Genomic DNA, 24162 nt, shown 5'->3' on the forward strand with positions numbered 1-24162 from the left:
AAGGCATTCCTTTGGGAGAGGGACAAGGAAGGAGTGAGTGAACTGGAGGGTCATGTTACAGACTGTGAGTGAGAGAAATTTGCAGGCTGGGAAGGGGTTCGCAGCTGCAGCGTGTGTGCAGGACTGAGTTGGAAGGGGGGGTTGCTTGCCTCTGTGTAGCTATGACTGTAGCAGAAAGTTTTAGAAAAAGTGTAGAGAATGGAAGATTCCAGAAGGTGTGCTAATAAGGGAATCATAGCTCATATTCCACATTATCGTGACACCCATTATACTATATGCACCATTATATGGGTCTCATTATACTGTATACACCATTATATGAGGCTCATTACACTGTAAGGAGTAATATATGGGGCCCATAATACTGTATGGAGCAATATATGGGGCCCAATATACTGTATGGAGCAATTTATGGGGTCATTATACTGTATGGAGAAATATATGCAGATGACAATTAATTGTGAAAAAAGTAGCAGACTCTTTCTTGGCCCATGTGGCAACATTTTGGATCTACAACAGAACATTTCTCTGATATGGAAGCGAAATGTTGCCACATGGGCTAATAGAGAGTATGAAAATATCGGTTCCATTTTCATCCAGAAAAGTGGTATGATTTTCTTCTCACTTGCTATCCACGTGCAGTTGTTTTTTTCTCAGCAGTTGTTACAGCCCGATACATGGCGAGTCAGACCATTGAGGAGATGGAGAAATTAATTTTTCCATCTCCTCCGCACCTGTGCTGCAATTCTCTGTTGCGAGAGCATCGGAGCACTCAGAGGAAAAGTATAAGGGTTCATACTCACTTGCGAGAGACTCGCACTATTCTCGTGCGAGTGTCTCACATGAAAACTTGGCACTGCCGCCTGCACTGGGACCGGAGCGTGTGGCTACATAGAAATACATGCAGTCGCATGCTCTGGTCCGAGTGCCTGCGGAAAGTGCCAGGTTTTCATGTGAGAGACTCACACTAGACTCGCAAGTGAGTATGAACCCTTATAGAAACACGTCACCACTTTTGTATTTATCACCCACTCCAGGTTTTGGCTACAAATGCTGAGGTAAAATACTGAACGTGTCAGTGTGGCTTTATTCTGTGTTCACACACTGCACAGTACCACTCCTCCTGTCCTGTATATATACACGGCACGGTGCCACTTCTCCTTTCCTGTATATATACACTGCACAGTACCACTCTTCCTTTATATATACCCTGCACAGTAGCACTCCTCCTGCATATATATATATATATATATATATATATATGTATATATATGTATATATATGTGTATATATATATATATATATATACACACACACTGCATAGCACCACTCCTTTTCTGTATATATTCCTGTATATATACACTGCACAGTACCACTCTTCCTTTATATATACCCTGCACAGTAGCACTCCTCCTGCATATATATACAGTATATATATATATATATATAGATATATATATGTGTATATATATGTGTATATATATGTGTATATATATACACACACACTGCATAGCACCACTCCTTTTCTGTATATATTCCTGTATATATACACTGCACAGTACCACTCTTCCTTTATATATACCCTGCACAGTACCACTCCTCCTGTCCTGTATATTATTATTATTATTATTATTATTATTATTATTATTATTATTTATTGTTATAGCGCCATTTATTCCATGGCGCTTTACATGTGAGGAGCGGTATACATAAAAACAAGTACAATAATCTTAAACAATACAAGTCATAACTGGTACAGGAGGAGAGAGGACCCTGCCCGCGAGTGCTCACAATCTTCAAGGGATGGGTGATAATACAGTAGGCGAGGGTAGAGCTGGTCGTGCAGCGGTTTGGTCGATTGGTGGTTACTGCAGGTTATAGGCTTGTCGGAAGAGGTGGGTCTTCAGGCTCTTTTTGAAGGTTTCGATGGTAGGTGAGAGTCTGATATGTTGTGGTAGAGAGTTCCAGAGTAGGGGTGATGCGCGAGAGAAATCTTGTATGCGATTGTGGGAAGAGGAGATAAGAGGGGAGTAGAGAAGGAGATCTTGTGAGGATCGGAGGTTGCGTGCGGGAAAGTACCGGGAGACGAGGTCACAGATGTATGGAGGAGACAAGTTGTGGATGGCTTTGTATGTCATGGTTAGGGTTTTGTAATGGAGTCTCTTGGCAATTGGGAGCCAGTGAAGGGATTGACAGAGGGGAGAAGCTGGGGAATAGCAGGGGGACAGGTGGATTAGTCGGGCAGCAGAGTTTAGAATAGATTGGAGGGGTGCGAGAGTGTTTGAGGGGAGGCCACAGAGCATGAGGTTGCAGTAGTTAAGGCGAGAGATGATGAGGGCATGGACTAGGGTTTTTGCAGATTCTTGGGTGAGGAATGAACAGATTCGTGAAATATTTTTGAGTTGAAGTCGGCAGGAAGTGGAAAGGGTTTGGATATGTGGTTTGAAGGAGAGATCAGCGTCAAGGATTACTCCGAGGCAGCGAGCTTGTGGGACTGGGGAGAGTGGGCAGTCATTTACTGTAATTGATAGGTTCGTAGGGGGGGTCACGTGAGATGGGGGAAAGATGATGAATTCTGTTTTGTCCATGTTGAGTTTCAGAAATCTAGCGGAGAAGAAGGATGAAATAGTGGACAGACATTGAGGGATTCTGGTTAGTAGGGAGATGATATCTGGTCCAGAGATGTAGATCTGTGTGTCATCAGCATAAAGATGATACTGAAAGCCATGAGATTCTATGAGCTGTCCCAGGCCAAAGGTGTAAATAGAGAACAGCAGGGGCCCAAGGACTGAACCTTATACAGTCATGGCCAAAAGTATTGACACCCCTGCAATTCTGTCAGATAATACTCAGTTTCTTCCTGAAAATGATTGCAAACACAAATTCTTTGGTATTATTATGTTCATTTAATTTGTCTTAAATGAAAAAACACAAAAAGAATTGTCCTAAAGCCAAATTGGATATAATTCCACACCAAACATAACAAAGAGGGTGGACAAAAGTATTGGCACTGTTTGAAAAATCATGTGATGCTTCTCTAATTTATGTAATTAACAGCACCTGTAACTTACCTGTGGCACCTAACAGGTGTTGGCAATAACTAAATCACACTTGCAGCCAGTTAACATGGATTAAAGTTGACTCAACCTCTGTCCTGTGTCCTTGTGTGTACCACATTGAGCATGGAGAAAAGAAAGAAGACCAAAGAACTGTCTGAGAACTTGAGAAACCAAATTGTGAGGAAGCATAAGCAATTTCAAGGCTACAAGTCCATCTCCAAAGACCTGAATGTTCCTGTGTCTACCGTGCACAGTGTCATCAAGAAGTTTAAAGCCCATGGCACTGTGGCTAACCTCCCTAGATGTGGCCGGAAAAGAAAAATTGACAAGAGATTTCAACGTAAGATTGTGCGGATGTTGGATAAAGAACCTCCACTAACATCCAAACAAGTTCAAGCTGCCCTGCAGTCCGAGGGTACAACGGTGTCAACCCGTACAATCCGTCGGCATCTGAATGAAAAGGGACTGTATGGTAGGAGACCCAGGAAGACTCCACTTCTTACCCCGAGACATAAAAAAGCCAGGCTGGAGTTTGCCAAAACTTACCTGAAAAAGCCTAAAACATTTTGGAAGAATGTTCTCTGGTCAGATGAGACAAAAGTAGAGCTTTTAGGGCAAAAGCATCAACATAGAGTTTACAGTAGAAAAAAGAGGCATTCAAAGAAAAGTACACGGTCCCTACAGTCAAACATGGCGGAGGTTCCCTGATGTTTTGGGGTTGCTTTCCTGCCACTGGCACTGGACTGCTTGACCGTGTGCATGGCATTATGAAGTCTGAAGACTACTAACAAATTTTGCAGCATAATGTAGGGCCCAGTGTGAGAAAGCTGGGTCTCTCTCAGAGGTCATGGGTCTTCCAGCAGGACAATGACCCAAAACACACTTCAAAAAGCACTAGAAAATGGTTTGAGAGAAAGCACTGGAGACATCTAAGGTGGCCAGCAATGAGTCCAGACCTGAATCCCATAGAACACCTGTGGAGAGATCTAAAAATGGCAGTTTGGAGAAGGCACCCTTCAAATATCAGGGACCTGGAGTAGTTTGCTAAAGAAGAATGGTCTAAAATTCCAGCAGAGCATTGTAAGAAACTCATTGATGGTTACCGGAAGCGGTTGGTCGCAGTTATTTTGGCTAAAGGTTGTGCAACCAAGTATTCGGCTGAGGGTGCCAATACTTTTGTCCGACCCATTTTTGGAGTTTTGTGTGAAATGATCAATGTTTTGCTTTTTGCTTCATTCTCTTTTGTGTTTTTTCATTTAAGACAAATTAAATGAAGATAATAATACCAAAGAATTTGTGTTTGCAATCATTTTCAGGAAGAAACTGAATATTATCTGACAGAATTGCAGGGGTGTCAATACTTTTGGCCATGACTGTATATATATATATACATATATATATATATAGGGTATATATAGGGTATATATATATATATATATATACCCTGCACAGCACCACTCCTCCTGTCCTGTATATACACACTGCACAGTACCACTCCTCCTGTCCTGTATATATACACGGCACGGTGCCACTTCTCCTGTCCTGTATATATACACTGCACAGTACCACTCCTCCTGTCCTGTATATATACACTGCACAGTACCACTTATCCTGTCCTGTATATATACACTGCACAGTACTGCTCCTCCTGTTCTGCATATATACACTGCACAGTACCACTCCTCCTGTCCTGTATATATACACTGCACAGTACCACTCCTCCTGTCCTGTATATATACACGGCACGGTGCCACTTCTCCTTTCCTGTATATATACACTGCACAGTACCACTCTGTCTTTATATATACCCTGCACAGTACCACTCCTCCTGTCCTGTATATATGCACTGCACAGTACCACTTCTCCTGTCCTGTATATGTACACAGCACAGTACCACTCCTCATGTCCTGTATATATAAACTGCACAGTACCACTCCTCCTGTCCTGCTTATATGCACTGCACAGTACCACTGCGCCTGTACTGTGTATATACACTGCACAGTACCACTTCCCCTGTCCTGTAACACTGCACAGTACTGCTCCTCCTGTCCTGCATATATACACTGCACAGTACCACTTCTCCTGTCCTGCATATATACTCTGAACAGTACCACTTCTCCTGTACTGTGTATATACACTGCACAGTACCACTTCCCCTGTACTGTGTATATACACTGCACAGTATCGCTCCTCCTGTCCTGCATATATACACTGCACAGTACCACTTCTCCTGTACTGTGTATATACACTGCACAGTACCACTTCCCCTGCCCTGTATATATACACTGCACAGTACCGCTCCTCCTGTCCTGCATATATACACTGCACAGTACCACTCCTCCTGTCATGTATATGTACACTGCAGGGTGCAATTTCTCCTGTCCTGTGTATATACACTGCACAGTACCACTTCCCCTGCCCTGTATATACACACTGCACAGTACCGCTCCACCTGTCCTGCATATATGCACTGCACAGTACCACTTCTCCTGTCATGTATATGTACACTGCAGGGTGCCATTTCTCCTGTCCTGTGTATATGCACTGCACAGTACCACTCCTCCTGTCATGTATATGTACACTGCAGGGTGCCATTTCTCCTGTCCTGTGTATATACACTGCACAGTACCACTTCCCCTGCCCTGTATATATACACTGCACAGTACTGCTCCACCTGTCCTGCATATATGCACTGCACAGTACCACTTCTCCTGTCATGTATATGTACACTGCAGGGTGCCATTTCTCCTGTCCTGTGTATATACACTGCACAGTACCACTTCCCCTGCCCTGTATATATACACTGCACAGTACTGCTCCACCTGTCCTGCATATATGCACTGCACAGTACCACTTCTCCTGTCATGTATATGTACACTGCAGGGTGCCATTTCTCCTGTCCTGTGTATATACACTGCACAGTACCACTTCCCCTGCCCTGTATATATACACTGCACAGTACTGCTCCACCTGTCCTGCATATATGCACTGCACAGTACCACTTCTCCTGTCATGTATATGTACACTGCAGGGTGCCATTTCTCCTGTCCTGTGTATATACACTGCACAGTACCACTTCCCCTGCCCTGTATATATACACTGCACAGTACCGCTCCACCTGTCCTGCATATATACACTGCACAGTACCACCCCTCCTGTCCTGTATATATACACTGCAGGGTGCCATTTCTCCTGTCCTGTGTATATACACTGCACAGTACCACTTCCCCTGCCCTGTATATATACACTGCACAGTACTGCTCCACCTGTCCTGCATATATGCACTGCACAGTACCACTTCTCCTGTCATGTATATGTACACTGCACGGTGCCATTTCTCCTGTCCTGTGTATATACACTGCACAGTACCACTTCCCCTGCCCTGTATATATACACTGCACAGTACCGCTCCACCTGTCCTGCATATATGCACTGCACAGTACCACCCCTCCTGTCCTGTATATATACACTGCAGGGTGCCATTTCTCCTGTCCTGCATATATGCACTGCACAGTACCACTTCCCCTGTCCTGTATATACACTGCACAGTACCGCTCCTCCTGTCCTGCATATATGCACTGCACAGTACCACTTCTCCTGTCATGTATATGTACACTGCAGGGTGCCATTTCTCCTGTCCTGTGTATATACACTGCACAGTACCACTTCCCCTGCCCTGTATATATACACTGCACAGTACCGCTCCACCTGTCCTGCATATATACACTGCACAGTACCACCCCTCCTGTCCTGTATATATACACTGCAGGGTGCCATTTCTCCTGTCCTGTGTATATACACTGCACAGTACCACTTCCCCTGCCCTGTATATATACACTGCACAGTACCGCTCCACCTGTCCTGCATATATGCACTGCACAGTACCACCCCTCCTGTCCTGTATATATACACTGCAGGGTGCCATTTCTCCTGTCCTGCATATATGCACTGCACAGTACCACTTCCCCTGTCCTGTATATACACTGCACAGTACCGCTCCTCCTGTCCTGCATATATGCACTGCACAGTACCACTTCTCCTGTCATGTATATGTACACTGCAGGGTGCCATTTCTCCTGTCCTGTGTATATACACTGCACAGTACCACTTCCCCTGCCCTGTATATATACACTGCACAGTACCGCTCCACCTGTCCTGCATATATGCACTGCACAGTACCACTTCTCCTGTCATGTATATGTACACTGCAGGGTGCCATTTCTCCTGTCCTGTGTATATACACTGCACAGCTCCACTTCTCCTGTCCTGTACTGTTCTTGGAGAGGCAACAGTTGTCTTTGGGAAGGCAGTACTTGTTTACTATTTTCAGTATTCCTATGGGAAAATAAAAAAAAAAAGGGAAACCCATTTAACTGGATTATCCCAAGTAATCCCCTGTCCCAAGAACTTTCCAATCACTGGGGTCCAACCGCTGGGCCCCCATGGTCCCGAGAACTAGAGCTCTAAAGAGCACCATGTAAATGAACCTGTGGTCGATCATGCACACTGCGGCGCCATTCACATATGGCTCTTCAAATAACGCCTTCAGGCTGTGTGCCCACGTAACGTTTTTTAAGCGTTTCCGCGACATTTTTAAATGCGCGATTCTACCACGGAAACACTTAGAAAAAGCATTCCATGCACTTTGAATAGAAAACGCACATGTTGTGCAAATGGTGCATTTTTTTTACCACTGCGGAATTGCTTAGCGGTAAAAAACGCAGCATGTTCATTAACTTTGCGGAATCGCCCGCGATTCCGCATACCATCAATTATATGGGCGAAAACGCTTAGGAAAATACATGCAAAATCGCTTGACAAATGCTTAAAAAAGCGCGTCAAAAAACGCATGCGTTTTCCCGGGAGCAGGGTGTGCGATTATGCTCAGGTACATTCTACATGAGAATCGCTACGTGGGCACATAGCCTTAAGAGTATTGTTGACAAAGTATAGTCAAATTTACTGATCAGGGTGGGAAGTGTTATAGTATGTGGGCTGGTGTGGTAGGGCTGCTTTTTTGTCCCAGTCCAGCCCTGGGTGGGAGCCTTAGGCTTTGTGCCCACGTTGCGTGTTAAAACGCACTCAGAAAACCGGACTCCTTCCCAGAAATCGTGCGTTTTTTTCCCGCGCGATTTCACCGCGATTTTACAGCGATTATGATTTCACGTGCGATATTCAAACACTTTCCAAGCGATTTGAAGCATCGCTTGGAAAGTGATTGACAGGTTGGTCACACTCGTCAAACATAGTGTTTGACAAGTGTGACCAGGTTTTTACTATTGAGGCCACCTATGCAGCATCAATAGTAAAAGATAGAATGTTAAGGCTGTGTGCACACGCTGCGGATTTTGCTGCGGCTCCGCAGCGGTTTTGGCCGCTGCGGACCCGCAGCAGTTTTTGCTGCGGTGTACAGTACCATTATTCCCTATGGGAATCAAAAACCGCAGTGCAGACGGTGCGGAACTTTCCGCGCAGATTATCTGCGGTTTTCAATCCGCAGAAAGAATTGACATGTCAATTCTTTCTGCGGATTCCCCTGCGGTTTGCCATCTCCTCCATTGAGGAGATGAAAAACCGCAGGGCAAAACCGCAGACCAATCCGCAGGTAAAACCGCAGGTCTTTTGACCTGCGGTTTCACCTGCGGATTTTACAAAATCCGCGCGGATTAATCCGCACCTAATCCGCAGCGTGTGCACACAGCCTTAAAATGATAAAAAAATAAAAAATCGGTGTATATTTACCTTCCGACGTCCCGCGCTGCCATCCCGGGCCACAGCGTTCCCAGTAATGCCTTGCGAGACTTGTGATGACGTTGGTCTCGCGTTGCTATAGCGATCTCACAAGACCGCTAGGGTCACGCGAGACTACGTCATCACAGGGCCTTGCCGCAAGGCATTACTGGGAACGCTTAGGCCGGGAATGCAGCGCGGGACGCCGGAAGGTAAATATACACCGATTTTTTATTTTTTATTCTTTTTTTACAGGGGTATGGTACCCAGGGCCTGGAGGACAGTCTCCTCTCCTCCACACCGTGGGTACCAACCGCACATGAGACGCTTAACATCCCGCATGGTGGGCATAGCCACATGCGGGAAGTAAGCGATTCTCATGCATTCCTATGGGTGCGGAATCGCGGCAATTCTTTGCGATTCCGCACAAAAGAATGAGCATGCTGCGATTTTTTCCGCAATGCGATTCTGACGCGGAAAAAAGCGCAGCATTAGCACAGCTTGTGCGGAATGCCATAGGAATGCATGGGGGGCGTTCTGTACACGATTTTTAACCCCTTCACGACCTTTGACGCCACATAGGCGTCATGAAAAGTCGTGGCAAAACGACCCATGACGCCTATGCAGTGTCATGAAAAGATCTCCCTCCTGCGGGTCGGGTGAGCGGGTTCAATGAAAGTTCACCCGACCCGCCGGTACAGGGGGACCTAGACTTGACCCCAGGGGGGGTGGCTTCGCCCCCCCGGGGATACGATCACTCCCAGTGACCTTTTTGTCACCCCCCTCGCATCTGATTGGAGCTAGCGTCCATGTGACGCTAGCCCTCCAATCAGATGTGGAGGGGCGGGGTAAAATCATGGCTGCCTCGTTCCTCAACTTCATCCTGTCCGTGGAAGCTGAGGAACGAGGTGCCAGACTGCCGCCCTGACCTGCGATCGCCGCCGCCGCTGTCACCGCTGTCATCGCCGCTGCCGCTGCCACCACTGCCTTCCGGTAGTATAACTTCCCCTCCACCGCCTAATTCCAGCCCCTCCCACCTCCGCTCACTCACCCCTGCCCCCTGATCCTCCCCCAGCACCCCCAATCTCCCCCCAGCACCCCCGATCTCCCCCCAGCACCGCCGATCTCACCCAGCACTCCCGATCATCCACCTGCTGTTACCTCTTCTGCGCTCCTCAGCCGCCTACTGCCTCCTGTGACTGAGAGCCCCAGTAATCACCCTCATTAACCCCTGCCCCCCTGATTAACCCCTGCCCCCCTGATTAACCCCTGCTGCTGCAGGTTCTTTTATTTCTTTATATCCTCCGCCACCTCCTGCCCCCCGGTGCCTGACAGCCCCCCTCTGCCCCTGGTGATCCCCCAGCACCCCTGATCATCCCCCAGCACCCTTGATCCTCCCCCAGGACCCCCGATCTCCCCCAGCACCCCCCGATCTCCCCCAGCACCCCCCGATCTCCCCCAGCACTCCCGATCATCCACCTGCTGTTACTTCTTCTGCGCTCCTCAGCCGCCTACTGCCTCCTGTGACTGAGAGCCCCAGTAATCACCCTCATTAACCCCTGCCCCCGATTAACCCCTGCCCCCCTGATTAACCCCTGCCCCCCTGATTAACCCCTGTTGCTGCAGGTTCTTTTATTTCTTTATCTCCTCCGCCACCTTCTGCCCCCCCCGGTGCCTGACAGCCCTCCTCTGCCCCTGGTGATCCCCCAGCACCCCTGATCATCCCCCAGCACCCTTGATCATCCCCCAGCACCCTTGATCCTCCCCCAGCACCCCCGATCTCCCCCAGCACCCCCGATCATCCACCTGCTGATCCACATCTGCGAGCTCCTCAGCCGCCTACTGCCTCCTGTGTCTGAGAGCCCCCTCCTGTGTCCCAGTGATCACCCTCATTAACCTCTGCCCCCCCTGATTAACCTCTGCCACCCCTGATTAACCCCTGCCCCTTGATTAACCCCTGATTATCCCCTGCTGCTGCAGGTTTTTTTATTTCCTTATCTCCTCAGCAACCTCCTGCCCCCCGATGCCTGACAGCCCCCCTCTGCCCCTGATCACCCCCCAGCACCCCTTATCACGCCCCAGCACCCCTCATCACCCCCCAACACCCCTGATCACCCCCACTGTTGCTGCCGCCGCTGGTTCCGTCTCCACCTAATTCTCCTCAGCGCCCTCCTGCGCCTGACAGTCCCCTCCTGCCCCCCGCGCGCCTGACAGTCCCCTCCTGCCCCCCGCGCACCTGACAGTCCCCTCCTGCCCCCTGCGCGCCTGACAGTCCCCTCCTGACAGCCCATTCTCCAGTAAAAAGTTTCACCAAACACTCGCACATACACACGCACACGCACACTATAATAAAGGATTTTTACACACGCACACACACCACACGCACAATGTCCCGCTCATCCCAGTCCCAAAGGGTCTACTCAGTTCAGGAGGCATATGAAATTATTGCCTCTGATACTGATAGTGATAGTGAGAGAGATGACCCCACCTTTCTCTATTCCTCCCACGCTTCCTCTTCCAGCGACACAGACTTGCCACCACCGAGATGTCGCAGGACGAGAAATCGTCCGGAGCCCAGGGAGGAAGAGTCGGAGGCCTTAGAGGAAGAGTCGGGTATCTTGGAGGAAGTCTCACAGCCAAGTGTGAGTTTCCCCCAACCTAGTGCTAGTGACGCCCAACCTAGCACTAGTGCTCCCTCCTGGACCCCCGTCCCTGAAAATTTTGCTCCACGGATTCCTGATTTTGTTCCCCAATCAGGAATCCAGTTTGAGACTGCCAACTTCAGGGAAATAGACTTTTTCAAAGTCTTTTTCTCGGAGTCAATCGTCAGTCTCATGGTGGAGCAAACAAACTTGTATGCCCAACAATTTTTGGCGGAACACCCAATTTCTTCATTCTCTACTTGGAGTCCTGTGGACTCTGTAGAAATGATTAAATATTGGGGACTGGTCCTTCACATGGGGATTGTGAAGAAACCAGAAATTCGCCAATACTGGAGTACTGATATTTTATATCAAACTCCAGTATTTGGCATGGTGATGACTCGGAAACGGTTTGAGGCTATTCATAAATGTCTTCATTTCAGGGACAACACTGAAATCCTTCCCCGCGATGACCCGAATTTTGATAGACTGTTCAAAATTCGGCCAGTCGTCGAACACTTCAACAACAAGTTTGCTGAAGTGTACATTCCCGAAAGGGAAATTTGTGTGGATGAATCCCTCATCCACTTCAAAGGGAGGCTTCAGTTCCGTCAGTACCTGCCCAGCAAAAGGGCAAGGTACGGGATGAAACTCTACAAGCTGTGTGAGAGTACCTCAGGGTACACTCTCAGCTTTAGAGTTTACCAAGGAAAGGACAGTAGGATCCAGCCCCCAGAATGTCCACTTGCTTTGGGGGTGAGTGGGAAAATAGTGTGGGATTTGGTCCACCCTCTGCTTGATAAAGGTTACCATCTGTACGTTGATAACTTTTATACAAGCATCACACTATTTCAATCCCTCTCTGCCAGAGCTACCGTCGCTTGCGGTACCGTGCGCAGAAACCAGAGGGGTCTCCCTTTGCCGCTAATTGAGCAGCCTCTCCGAAAGGGTGAGACTCGAGCCCAATGTAGCGGCAACATGCTTGTGGTCAAGTTCAAAGACAAAAGAGATGTCTTTGTCTTGACCACAATCCATGGTCCCGGCACCACGGCCACCACCATTCGAGGTACCCCAGTACCGGTCCACAAACCGGACTGTGTCCTGGCGTACAACCATCACATGGGGGGGTTGATCTTTCTGATCAAGCCCTCCAGCCCTATAGTGCCATGCGGAAAACGAAGGTGTGGTACAAAAAACTGGCTGTGTACCTCGTACAAATGGCACTGTATAACGCATGCGTGCTATCACGATGTGCAGGCCAGAACCACTCCTTCCTTGATTTCCAGGAGGCGGTGATAAAGGCCATGATTTTTGGAGAGGAGGACGGAGTGCGCCCCAGCACCCCTGGAACTCAAGTTTCCCGTATGGTACCAGGGCAACATTTTCCCCGTGAGGAGAGAAAAAAAAAACGGTGCCGGGTATGCTATAAAAGGGGGACAAGAAGGGAAACTCGTTTCCAATGTGAAACGTGTCCCGACAAACCTGGACTGTGTTTGAATGAATGCTTCAGAATTCATCACACGTCCATGGACTAAACACATCCTGACACTCCACTACAGAACTCACCCACACCAGCCTGACATACACAACACCACACCACACACACCAACCTGACGTACACCACACCACACACACCAACCTGACGTACACTACACCACACTCACCAACCTGATGTAGTATCAGGTTGGTATGTGTGGCGTAGTGTACGTCAGGTTGGTGTGTGTGTGTGTGGCGTAGTGTACATCAGGTTGGTGTGTGTGTGTGTGTGGTGTGTACTACACCACACACACCAACCTGACGTACACTACACCACACACCAACCTGACGTACACTACGCCACACACACCAACCTAATGTATCAGATTGGTATATGTGGCATAGTGTACGTCAGGTTGGTGTGTGTGTGTGGCATAGTGTACGCCAGGTTGGTGTGTGTGTGGTGTATACTATACCACACATACCAACCTGACGTACACCACACCACACACCAACCTGATGTACACTAAGCCACACACACCAACCTGATGTAGTGTCAGGTTGGTATGTGTGGGGTAGTGTATGTCAGGTTGTTGTGTGTGTGTGGCATAGTGTACGTCAGGTTGGTGTGTGGTGTATACTATACCACACACACCAACCTGACGTACACTACACCACACCACACACCAACCTGACGTACACTACGCCACACACACCAACCTGATGTAGTGTCAGGTTGGTATGTGTGGCGTAGTGTACGTCAGGTTGGTGTGTGTGTGGCGTAGTGTACGTCAGGTTGGTGTGTGTGGTGTGTACTACACCACACACACCAACCTGACGTACACTACACCACACACCAACCTGACGTACACTACGCCACACACACCAACCTGATGTAGTGTCAGGTTGGTATGTATGGCGAAGTGTACGTCAGGTTGGTGTGTGTGTGTGTGTGTGGCGTAGTGTACGTCAGGTTGGTGTGTGTGTGGTGTATACTATAACACACACAACAACCTGACGTACACTACACTACACCACACCACACACCAACCTGACGCACACTACGCCACACACACCAACCTGATGTAGTGTCAGGTTGGTATGTGTGGCGAAGTGTACGTCAGGTTGGTGTGTGTGTGTGGCGTAGTGTACGTCAGGTTGGTGGGTGTGTGGTGCATACCCTACCACACACACCAACCTGACGTACACTACATACTTTCCATAAGCGACCTGGTGTCCGCTAATGATTGGAGCTAACTTTCCATTCAAAAAGTCAAATGGCGCTCCTTCCCTCTAGGGCCCTGCCGTGCGCCCAAACAGTGGTTTATGACTACATATGAGGTATCAGTGTACTCAGGAGAAATTGCCCAACAAATTTTAGGATCCATTTAATCCTGTTGCCCATGAAAAAATGAAAAAATGTAGACAAAAAGAATTTTTTTGTGAAAAAAAAAGTACTTTTTCATTTTTACAGATCAATTTGTGAATTACCTGGGGGTTCAAAGTGCTCATTATGCATCTAGATAAGTTCGTTGGGGTGTCTAGTTTCCAAAATGGGGTCACTTGTGGGGGTACTCCAATGTTTAGGCACACAGGGGCAGTCCAAACACGACATGGTGTCCGCTAACTATTGGAGCTAATTTTCCATTCCAAAAGTCAAATGGCGCTCCTTCCCTCCAGGACCCTGCCGTGCGCCCAAACAGTGGTTTATGACTACATATGAGGTATCAGTGTACTCAGGAGAAATTGCCCAACAAATTTTAGGATCCATTTATTCCTGTTGCCCATGAAAAAATGAAAAAATGTAGGCAAAAAGAATTTTTTTGTGAAAAAAAAAAGTACTTTTTCATTTTTACAGGTCAATTTGTGAATTACCTGGGGGTTCAAAGTGCTCATTATGCATCTAGATAAGTTCGTTGGGGTGTCTAGTTTCCAAAATGGGGTCACTTGTGGGGGTACTCCAATGTTTAGGCACACAGGGGCAGTCCAAACACGACATGGTGTCCGCTAACTATTGGAGCTAATTTTCCATTCCAAAAGTCAAATGGTGCTCCTTCCCTCCAGGACCCTGCCGTGCGCCCAAACAGTGGTTTATGACTACATATGAGGTATCAGTGTACTCAGGAGAAATTGCCCAACAAATTTTAGGATCCATTTAATCCTGTTGCCCATGAAAAAATGAAAAAATGTAGGCAAAAAGAATTTTTTTGTGAAAAAAAAAGTACTTTTTCATTTTTACAGATCAATTTGTGAATTACCTGGGGGTTCAAAGTGCTCATTATGCATCTAGATAAGTTCGTTGGGGTGTCTAGTTTCCAAAATGGGGTCACTTGTGGGGGTACTCCAATGTTTAGGCACACAGCGGCAGTCAAAACACGACATGGTGTCCGCTAACTATTGGAGCTAATTTTCCATTCCAAAAGTCAAATGGCGCTCCTTCCCTCCAGGGCCCTGCCGTGCGCCCAAACAGTGGTTTATGACTACATATGAGGTATCAGTGTACTCAGGAGAAATTGCCCAACAAATTTTAGGATCCATTTTATCCTGTTGCCCATGAAAAAATGAAAAAATGTAGGCAAAAAGAAATTTTTTGTGAAAAAAAAGTACTTTTTCATTTTTACAGATCAATTTGTGAAGTACCTGGGGGTTCAAAGTGCTAACTATGCATCTAGATAAGTTCGTTGGGGTGTCTAGTTTCCAAAATGGGGTCACTTGTGGGGGTACTCCAATGTTTAGGCACACAGGGGCAGTCCAAACACGACATGGTGTCCGCTAACTATTGGAGCTAATTTTCCATTCCAAAAGTCAAATGGCGCTCCTTCCCTCCAGGGCCCTGCCGTGCGCCCAAACAGTGGTTTATGACTACATATGAGGTATCAGTGTACTCAGGAGAAATTGCCCAACAAATTTTAGGATTTATTTTATCCTGTTGCCCATGAAAAAATGAAAAAATGTAGGCAAAAAGAAATTTTTTCTGAAAAAAAAAGTACTTTTTCATTTTTACAGATCAATTTGTGAAGTACCTGGGGGTTCAAAGTGCTCACTATGCATCTAGATAAGTTCGTTGGGGTGTCTAGTTTCCAAAATGGGGTCACTTGTGGGGGTATTCCAATGTTTAGGCACACAGGGGCAGTCCAAACACGACATGGTGTCCCCTAACTATTGGAGCTAATTTTCCATTCCAAAAGTCAAATGGCGCTCCTTCCCTCCAGGGCCCTGCCGTGCGCCCAAACAGTGGTTTATGACCACATATGAGGTATCAGTGTACTCAGGAGAAATTGCCCAACAAATTTTAGGATCCATTTTATCCTGTTGCCCATGAAAAAATGAAAAAATGTAGGCAAAAAGAAATTTTTGGTGAAAAAAAAAGTACTTTTTCATTTTTACAGATCAATTTGTGAATTACCTGGGGGTTCAAAGTGCTCACTATGTATCTAGATAAGTTCCTTTGGGTGTCTAGTTTCCAAAATGGGGTCACTTGTGGTGGTACTCCATTGTTTAGGCACACAGGGGCAGTCCAAACACGACATGGTGTCCGCTAACTATTGGAGCTAATTTTCCATTCCAAAAGTCAAACGGCGCTCCTTCCCTTCAGGGCCCTGCCGTGCGCCCAAACAGTGGTTTATGACTACATATGAGGTATCAGTGTACTCAGGAGAAATTGCTCAACAAATTTTAGGATCCATTTTATCCTGTTGCCCAGGTGAAAATGAAAACATTGATGCTAAAAAAAAAATTTTGTTGGAAAAATTAAAATGTCCTTTTTTTCCTTCCACGTTGCTTTAGTTCCTGTGAAGCACCTGAAGGGTTAATAATCTTCTTAAATGTAGTTTTAAGTAGCTTGAGGGGTGCAGTTTTTAGAATGGTGTCACTTTTGGGTATTTTCTGCCATATAGACCCCTCAAAGTGACTTTAAATGTGAGGTGGTCCCTAAAAAAATGGTTTTGTAAATTTTGTTGTAAAAATGAGAAATCACTGGTTAACTTTTAACCCTTATAACTTCCTAACAAAAAAATTGTTGTTTCCAAAATTGTGCTGATGTAAAGTAGACATGTTGGAAATGTTATTTATTAACTAGTTTGTGTCACATATCTCTCTGGTTTAACAGAATAAAAATTAAACAATTGAAAATTGCAAAATTTTCAAAATTTTTGCTAAATTTCCATTTTTTTCACAAATAAACGCAAAAATTTTCAACCTAAATTTACCACTAACATGAAGCCCAATATGTCACGAAAAAACAATCTCAGAATCGCTAAGATGCGTTGAAGCGTTCCTGAGTTATTACCTCATAAAGGGACACTGGTCAGAAATGCAAAAAATGGCCAGGTCATTAAGGTCAAAATAGGCTGGGTCATGAAGGGGTTAAACGTTTTCACAGCGTTTTCGCGCCGAAAATCGCGGCAAAAACGCTTATGTGGACTTTCTATTTTCATGTGTGCCAGGAGGGCTGTTTTTGTTATGATTTTGAGTGTTAGGCCGGAGTCACACTAGCGATTAAATCGGACGAATGCAATGCGATAAAAAAAATCGCATTGCATTCGTCCCAATGTTATTCTATGGTGCTGCTCCCATCATCCGTTTTTTTATCGGATCCGTTCCTCAGACCGAGACAATCGCAGCATGCTGCGATTGTCACCGATTTTCGGATCAGAATCGCCAATGCAAGTCTATGGATGCGATTAATAATCGCATTGAAAACGCACCAAACGTGTGACTTGTGATTAAATCGCAAGACTTCTCCAGGTCAACAGGAAAGAGCATCAGGCATTGGTATTGGATGTCAAACGGATGCTTAGATGCGAATAAAATCTGTTCATCGCCGGAAATTCGAATGACAGACGGATCCCTGGACAAGAAATCTTTGTGCAATTTTGTGCCTTAAAAATCGGACCGCTTTTTTAATCGTTGTGTGTGACTCCAGCCTTATGGTTTATGAAGCAATAAACCACCCAGAGACTCTAACCTAAAAGTGTTCCTGTGTCTACCTCAGGCAGCAGCTAAGTGAACCATCCTGCCACAATGTATATGTGTGTGTATGTACATATGTATGTATGTATGATGTATGTGTGTGTATGTATGTGTGAGCATATTTGTTTTTGGTTCATGTGTGATATTTTAATTGTAAAGAATGGGAAAATCAGCCAGAATCTTTTAAGATTTATTCACCAAATAATCAAGTTCTCACTGATCTATAGGATCCAACCATTGCCCCCCCAAAGATTCTGAGAACAGGGGTCTGCAGTCGTGTCCTGGATGGAGAAGAGTTGTGCATGCTCAGCCTCCACTCTCTAAATTATCTATAGAGCTTCTGAGACCCCAGAGATTCTGAGAACAGGGGTCTGCAGTCAGGTCCTGAATGGAGAAGAGTTGTGCATGTTCGGCCTCTGCTCTCTAAATTATCTATAGAGCTTCTGATACCCCAGAGATTGTGAGAACAGGGGTCTGCAGTCATGTCCTGGATGGAGAAGAGTTGTGCATGTTCGGCCTCTGCTCTCTAAATTATCTATAGAGCTTCTGAGACCCCAGAGATTCTGTCAACATGGGTCTGCAATCTTGTCCTGAATGGAGCAGAGTTGTGCATGCTCGGCCTCTACACTCTCCATTATCTATAGAGCTGCTGAGCCCCCCAGAGATTCTGAGAACAGGGGTCTGCAGTCTCGTCCTGAATGGAGCAGTTTTGTGCATGCTCGGCCTCTGCTCTCTCCATTTTCTATAGAACTGCTGAGCTCCCCATAGATTCTGAGAACAGGGGTCTGCAGTCTTGTCCTGAATGGAGTACAGTTGTGCATTCTCTGCCTCTGCTCTATCCATTATCTACAGAGCTTCTGAGACACCAGAGATTCTGTTCTCAGGATTACATTGGGTCCCAGTGGTCAGTTCCCCAAAAGTCAGTAAGTTATCCCTTATCGGCATCGGGGATAACTTGATTTATTTGGGGAATGGCCCATTATCAGACATGAGATGGTGTAGATACCAGACATATAAGGTAATATAATATATACTTGGGCTCTGTGAACTCGATATATTCCCCTGCTAGCAGAGGTGATAATGAGGGGAATCTGGCCTGTTGCTCTGAGCCTAAGGCTCCGGGGGGGGTTCTCATGGTCAGATTGACTTCATAATAAGCAGCGTGGCAGGCAGGGAGGGGGCCAAGACATATTTCTTGCACAGTGGCTGTCACTGTCCGCCCCTGCTGAGTCATGATGATGATATCTGCTCTACCACACTGCTAACCACTGATCTATGGCTATGCTAACCACTAAGCCATAGTTCTAACCACTAAGTTATGACTGTGCTAACCACTGAGTTAGGCCGGAGTCACACTACAGCGAGATACGGCCGAGTCTCGCAGGTTAAAACCAAGCTCTGGCACCGGCACTCCGGAGCGCAGCGTGCAGCTCCATGTATTGCTGTGTGGCTGCACGCTCCGCTTCGGAGTGCCAGCACCAGAGCTTGGTTTTAACCTGCGAGACTCGGCCGTATCTCGCTGTGTGTGATCCCGGCCTTACAGTTCTAACCACCTAGCTATGTCTGTGCTAATCACTGAGCCACAATTCTATCCACCTAGTTATGACTGTACTAACCACTGAGCCACAGTTTTAGCCACCTAGTATTACTGTGCTAATCACTGAGCCACAATTCTATCCACCTAGTTATGACTGTACTAACCACTGAGCCACAGTTTTAGCCACCTAGTTATGACTGTGCTAACCACTGAGCCACAGTTCTAGCCACTTAGATATGACTGTGCTAACCACTGAGCTACAGTTCTAGCCACCATTGTTATTACTGTGCTAATCACTGAGCCACAGTTCTAGCCACCTAGTTATGACCATGTGTAGCCCCCATGGCACATGTAGGAGGCTGCAGGTGAGCCATGAGCCATGTTGTCCCACTAGCTCCAGTCATTGCCCCTGGTGTGAAGGTTTTGTGTCCTGTGGATGACTTCACCTTCTCAATTATTAACTCACAGCAGAAGGAAGATGGAAAAGATTTTTCAGGCGGACCAGCTCCAGCACTAATGCAAAAGTTTCGAGGAGTGCGCTGTAATCCAGTAACAAAATGTCAATTTGTGGAAAATTCAGAACTCAGAAAACACTGATGATGTTAATTTACTGCTCATCACGGACGAATATAATTGCTGATTTTATACTCCCTGTGGGATGTGACAAATGGATTGCGTTGTCCCATATAATCTTACGAAGACCTGTTCTATTAGTTAGCAGGTAGGCAAATGAAGCAGAGCCGATATTGTTACATCCAGCAGAGCAGACTGAGTTTTTAAACTAGACTAGAGCTGAGCATCTATAGCACTGGTGATATATGTATGAATGGCGTCGTACAAGTGGAGCCCCCACCATACATAACAAGTTGCCCTTCCCATGTGAATGAAGCTGTAATCCATTGAAAGAGTGGCAGCACTTATCTCTCTGCAGCTTTTTCAGTGTCATAGACTTCAGGGCATACTGTATACTCATAGCCCCATCTTCATTCGACATACCAACAGGTCCATGGGTGGAATCTTGTACAGATATTTGAGTTACACATATAATTAAATATTTAATGTCACAGCTCATCTTCTCTATAATGACTGATAACACCTCTATATACAGTATATAACACAGGATCCACCATTCACAATAGGAGATGTCACAGCTCACCTCCTCCTCCTCATGTACAATGACTGATAGCACCTCTATATACACTCACTGGCCACTTTATTAGGTACACCTGTCCAACTGTGTGTTAAGACTTAATTTCTAATCAGCCAATCACATGGCGGCAACTCAGTGCATTTAGGCATGTAGACATGGTCAAGACAATCTCCTGCAGTTCAAACCGAGCATCAGTATGGGGAAGAAAGGTGATTTGAGTGCCTTTGAACGTGGCATGATTGTTGGTGCCAGAAGGGCTGGTCTGAGTATTTCAGAAACTGCTGATCTACTGGGATTTTCACGCACAACCATCTCTAGGGTTTACAGAGAATGGTCCGAAAAAGAAAAAAAATCCAGTGAGCGGCAGTTCTGTGGCCGGAAATGCCTTGTTGATGCCAGAGGTCAGAGGAGAATGGGCATACTGGTTCGAGCTGATAGAAAGGCAACAGTGACTCAAATTGCCACCCGTTACAACCAAGGTAGGCAGAAGAGCATCTCTGAACGCACAGTGCGTCGAACTTTGAGGCAGATGGGCTACAGCAGCAGAAGACCACACTGGGTACCACTCCTCTCAGCTAAGAACAGGCATCTGATGGCTACTTTCAGCAGGATAATGCGCCATGTCATAAAGCTCGAATCATCTCAGATTGGTTTCTTGAACATGACAATGAGTTCACTGTACTCAAATGGCCTCCTCAGTCACCAGATCTCAATCCAATAGAGCATCTTTGGGATGTGGTGGAACGGGAGATTCGCATCAGGGATGTGCAGCCGACAAATCTGCGCCAACTGTGTGATGCCATCATGTCAATATGGTCCAAAATCTCTGAGGAATGCTTCCAGCACCTTGTTGAATCTCTGCCACGAAGAATTGAGGCAGTTCTGAAGGCAAAAGGGGGTCCAACCCGTTACTAGCATGGTGTACCTAATAAAGTGGCCAGTGAGTGTATAGCAGATAACACAGAATCCACCATTCACAATAGGTGATGTCACAGCTCACCTCCTCCTCCTGTACAGTGACTGATGTTGGAGTGCCCCATAGGGCCGGGGGTTACTCGGTACCGGGCCGGTCAGGCTCTTTTAAAGGGGAAGTGTCACGGTGGTAATAGTGACCCAGTCCGTGGCCCTGGGGGTCCAGTAATTAAATAGAGGATGGAAGTTCAATGAGGGGGAAGATGGTAGGATAATGATAGGGAAAAGAGGGAATCATGACGCCACCCGTAGTATTCGGCTAGGAGTAGCTGACGCTGCTATACAGTTCCTCTGGAATGGTGGTGCAGCAGCAGCAGAAATGGTGTAGCTCTCCACAGGCAGAACTGTGTCCCAGGGCAGCTAAGATGGTAATAGTGAGCCGGTGATGGTGAAAGCAGTGTATGGCAGGCGAGATGTAAGTGACACAGTTGGGTGCAGTTTCAGGGTCTTTACTCACAGTTCCTGCATGCGGTAGCCCACTTGGTACTGTGTCCTCCGGGTAAGGGGTCCAGCCAACTCCCAGGTAGATCAGGAACACCTTTTCAGGACTCCTGTTTGTGTTCACCTTTCTAGGCCACGTCGACTCTGCGCTGATCTCTCCTCCTCTTTCCTGCCCTGCGCCTTCGCAAACAGTGTCCCCAAGCCAGCAGCCACGAATCTCCCCGGGCGAAGTGGGTCAGGCCCCGGGATCCTCTATAGCTACCTTTGCCAGTAATGAATGCGGCTTACTAGCTGAGCCTTGTTCGTTGTTCTCCACTAGGCTTAGGGGTCGGCTCCCTTACTATGACCTGGTCCTTCCTTTTCTAGATACGGGCCCCATGGGTAGCTTATCGCACTACCCGTGCCCCTAGGACCCCTTCTTTCCTGTCTAGGAGCGTACTCGGGATGTTTCTCGCTTCTCTCTTACTCTCCCCACGTCCATTCTGCTCATCCGCTGGCCTGCCTCCGACTGACTCTTTCTAGAACAAACTATCTACCTCAGGACTAGCTCCTCCCACTAACTATCAGCTCTCTTTCACTGATTGGATCACATACATCACACCACCTCCTAAGCTCCTCCCCTTCTACCTACCTTTCCCACTCACCTTCTAACACCCTTTCCTGGCCAGCCTGGTGTGTGATGGGTGCAAGTGTTAGGAGTCCTGGGTCGTGCTCCCTTCTTACCTGAGGGTGGGATACCACACCTCTAGATGAGGTGCAGTACCTCTGTGGCAACTGGACCCTCAGGGGTGCCACATTCCCCCCCGTTAAACACAGCACGTCCGCGGGATGGAGCAGAGCAATACAGGTGTTACCAAAACATACAAAATGTTTCTGTAATGCAGCATTACAATGGGTATAACAGTCAAACATGTAAACCAGTAGCTCTTCTTCCCTTTATGGGAGGCACATTCCTTTAAAGTTACAAATAATTAGTATTTGATAAATATATACCCTAAAAATATAAATTAATACAATACTATCTATTCAGTATAAATACCCGTATCAAATATCAAAGCATTAATGTTACCATATAGACATTCATACAATTCATTTACTATATTCTATAAATATATATAACCATGGCATTAAAATACGATTGTATAACCGTATAACCCTTGCTCTCAATTCAAGCAAAATAAAAAAATTTCATCAAAGTTCAGTACATCCCTGACCGGGGTATTTTCCTTCCTTTGGTATGATTCGGGGGCCCCGTCTCAAACACCCAACGTAGGCCTTGGGCGGGCTACAAGGCATAGTTGATCCATACGTTGTACCATGTTTTCGGCCACGCCAAATGGGTTTTTGTTCTGTGGCATTAAGGCACTTTCCAAAGGCCTGACGTTACCAAGATGGAGCACCTTAAGAAGTGCTAACTTTTTACATTAAAAGTTTTGGGTTTTTCACCGTCCATAACCTCACAGTCTTTCTAAAACTTCAATAGTGGCTGAAAATCATTCAGATAACTTCAATAACTATATACAGTTACTCCAATATAACCATTTACTCCTTTTTCCAGGGTAATGCCTAGTACCTGCCACTTCCTGACTGGGACAGTTCTGTTTGGAGAACTACACTAGTGATCACTAGCTGTTCCGGGTGTACCACCGAGGATTGGGTAGCCCGATCACACACTATATTATAATGTGCCCATCATGGTGTAGGGGCTGCGGGGACAGGAAGGGGACCTATCAGGGTATCCTCATACCCGATGACTGGGTCAGCCGCAGCTGTGGTATTTGGTGGTTTGACCTGCTCTGACTCCCATCCTCCTACCGCGGTCAGAGACAGGTCCTGGAGCTGGCTACTCAGCTCCTCTGCATAGATGGTTTTATTCTCTGCACTCAGGCTATTGCCTCCTTCTGTATACCTTGCTGCTGCCATATTTATTGTTCTGTCTCCTCTGTTCTTCCTGCTCACCCCTGACATCTTCCCGGGGTGGGCTTTCCTCTGCTCTTTATGCCTATCAAAGTAATACAGGAGGTGGGTCTTTCCTCCTGACAGACACCTTTGCATCACATGATGTTGGTGGTGGGTGGGCATAATCCTTGCACTCACTCTCTAGCAGCTCATTCCTCTCAGCTCCTGCTGGCTGTAATTTGACAAGCCCACACAACCCGTGAGGCAGCTTTTTAACCAGCACTC

The 24162-nt window shown here is 46.7% G+C and overlaps 1 long non-coding RNA gene across 1 annotated transcript in view; it reads right to left on the reverse strand.

Annotated features, from left to right (window-relative positions):
- Positions 1-23960, reverse strand: part of LOC141101102 (uncharacterized) — a 117364-nt gene extending 93404 nt beyond the window's left edge. The window contains exon 1 of the long non-coding RNA XR_012234889.1: positions 23888-23960. This is a non-coding gene — a long non-coding RNA (uncharacterized lncRNA). The remainder of the gene's footprint in view (positions 1-23887) is intronic.
- Between the last annotated feature and the right edge of the window lie 202 nt (positions 23961-24162).

The sequence above is a fragment of the Dendrobates tinctorius genome, unplaced genomic scaffold (assembly GCF_039654945.1).
Source record: "Dendrobates tinctorius isolate UK_male_01 unplaced genomic scaffold, ASM3965494v1 ptg000114l, whole genome shotgun sequence".
NCBI lineage: Eukaryota > Metazoa > Chordata > Amphibia > Anura > Dendrobatidae > Dendrobates > Dendrobates tinctorius.